Raw genomic sequence first — 3,186 nt, 5'->3', positions numbered from 1 at the left:
CGCTAGAACGACTAGACACTTAAATAAAGTTCCTTTCCTTTTTTTCTACCTCGTTATGAAAATGTTCATCAAGTCCTTTTCCTCTGGTTTACTACCAGTGAGTTTAAAAATTGCAAATGTAACACCAATCTATAAGAAAGGTCACAAACTCCAGAAAGAAAATTACCGCCAAATCTCCTTAACTAGTATTATATGCAAAGTAGCCGAGAAAATCACATGTTCGAGAATATCAGCATTCTGGTTACACCATCAAGTTTTAAATGAAAACCAGTTTGGCTATTTTAGCTGCTACAATGACTGGGCAGTATCAAGAAACAACTCCAAAGCTACGGATGCAATTTTCCTAGACCTAGCTAAGGCATTTGACAGCGTAGCTCATGAGCGTTTACTTCTGAAGTTAAATCGATATGGTATTAGCGGATCGCTTCTCCGATGGTTAAGGAACTTTCTGACAAACAGAAAACAAAGAGTCGTAATACCCGGCATCCATTCTGATTGGTCTCCAATCACTTCGGGAGTTCCACAAGGCACCATTTTAGGGCCTATCTTATTTCTGATCTACGTCAACGATATCAAGAAGTTGTTAAATCGACTATAAAGTTATTTGCTGACGACACAGAGATTTACCGGGAACTAACCAACCCAAGCGATATTACTACCTTACAGTCTGATTTGGATTCTTTGGACGGATGGGCAACGGACTGGCAAGTCAAATTTAATACAAAGAAGTGTGAAGTAATGAGAATAACGCACAAAGCAAACAGAGTACTAGGCTTGTTAAAACGCACAGTTAGCCGCAATAACATTGTAATTTTCTCTATGCTATATAAGTAACTATTAAGATCAGTATTAGAACATGCATGTCCGGTATGGGCTCCATGTTAGGTAAAAGACATTTCATCTATCGAAAAATTTGAACGTAGTGCATCACGAATTGCCTTAGGACAAAAACCTCGCGAGATGCATTACGAAGAGAGTTTTAAAATGTTAAACTGGAACTCTTTAGAACATAGAAGAGAGTATTTGTCATCGATTGAATGCTACAATATTGTTTTCTGCGTAAATGGCTTAGATTTTAATGACTATTTTAAGCCATGTAGGAGTAAAACAACTAAGAGCCAACCATCAATACAAGATCCAAACGAAATCAGCTAGGGTGAATTGCTTTAAGTATTCCGTCTTCCAAAGAATCACAAAGCCTTGGAACAACTTACCTTACCATGTATTTGAAAGAGGAACTAGTGTAAAAGGCTTCAAAAGCCGCCTGAAAACACTTATGAATATTTATTAATTTTTAAGAGAATGCAAATCCTAAGGACACACGAGCACGCTTTACTATTTTTAACTATTTTTAATATTCTTAATTTGTAAGCAGGAATTTTATAAGTAGAAATTTCTTTTTACATACGTGAAAAATTTGATCGCCCAGGAGACCATTATAGGGATAACCTCAAGGTCTTCCTATTTCAAATTTTACTGTAAACGTCTTTCTTACTGTTAATTTGAAATAAAGTAATGCTTAGACTTAACGGGACACTACTGCATGGCGCTTGTAAATATCTGCGTGCATCTTAGATTAGGTGCAATCCTGAGGAAAAATTCAATCAAAAATATTAGAATCATTCTTCAAGTCTTTTTTTGGTCAATGATAATGTTCTTAAGAAATTTACAATAGTTTATACTTTTTTACCCATCCCCTTTCCCCGAAAAAGCGTAACTTGACACTCACTTAAGATGGTTACTTTTTTAACATGATCACCGTGGATTTAGAGCAAGGTTGTTTCTGGACTGATGTTTCTTCCCCTCGGCTTTTTGTTTTAACCTCAACAACCAAAATGCATTTCTATAGATCATTGGACCTGCTGGACAAAGAAACATAAATTCTTTAGAGTACGTACGTACGTACCAGTACGTCCACAGAGCAGCAAAAGGACATGTCCTTGAAACTCAGCAGCTACTTCGATTCATGTGAAGCACGTAATAAACCTGTTCTTGAAAGCCAAATACCTACGCCAAGAACTGTTCCACAGCAGGATAAAAATGGAGGAAAAAATTTGTTCACTGGAGCTGTTTTTGACAACTGCCAGTTCACCCTTACTGCTGCCGATGCTGGCTACCCTATCGACCATGCCGCAATTCCAGTAAAGAAATTCAAGAGAATCCTGCCACTCGTAGGTAGCGACGATGAACTGTGAACAAACTTTTGTTGTTCCATTTTATCACGACTAAATTTCCACTATTAGTTGACGATACTTTCTTGATTTTGACACTTTTTTGAAGTAAGAATTTTAAGCGTTGTTTTCAATGAAAGAATTGTTTTCGACAATGATGCCTGCCCGAAAAAAATTTACTGCCATGCCAATTATCTGTCATTTATCTTTGCATTTTATCCAATTTGTTATGAGAATCAGTAACCGAATCGTAAATTGAAAGCTAAAATGACAAAGGAGTGCTCAGGCCTAATCACTGAAACGAGCGCTTAGGCTTAATCAGTAAACGAGTGCTATTTTCGTCCCACGAACTTGTTAAAAAGTGTTGTAAACCGAACCGTAAAATGAAAGTTTAAATGTTAAAAGAGAGTTTAGGCCTAATCACTGAAACGAGGGCTTAGGCTTAATCAGTAAACGAGTGCTATTTTCTTCACACGATTTCGTGTGATTTCGTTCTTCACACGATTTCGTTCACAATCGATCACTGCTTAATTTGCTAGTCACGATTTTAGAACGAGAAATAGGAGGTTTTCAAGTGACGTCATCGCGGCCATGTTGGTGTACGAAAACAAAAGATTTCTGATTAGTTTCTTTTGCTCGTCCACCAGCAATTGTACATTGCAGGATTGTTATCTGTGTTTTCTAGAGATGAGCTGCAAACTCCCTATACTCTTTTGAATAACTTCAACTTGAATTTATTAGATTTCAACTTCACTACACAGACAAATGCAATCCATTAGGTTTATTTTGGTTTCTTTTGGCCTCATACCAGCAGCAGGCATGAACCACCTTCATGCGAAACTATAACAACAACTAACAATCTACAGGAAAGCAATTCCCCGTGACAAAGCCTGATACGAAAAACCAAAAAACCCCAATGCGGTGCCACGATCCCCCCGGGGTTTAAAGCGTCTCTAGTTACAAAACAATAACAATTCATTAAAAGAAACAAAAGTTACACGGACTGATGCAGGCC

This window comes from Montipora foliosa, chromosome 13 (assembly GCF_036669935.1).
Source record: "Montipora foliosa isolate CH-2021 chromosome 13, ASM3666993v2, whole genome shotgun sequence".
Taxonomy (NCBI): domain Eukaryota; kingdom Metazoa; phylum Cnidaria; class Anthozoa; order Scleractinia; family Acroporidae; genus Montipora; species Montipora foliosa.
This window is presented reverse-complemented; position numbering follows the sequence as displayed.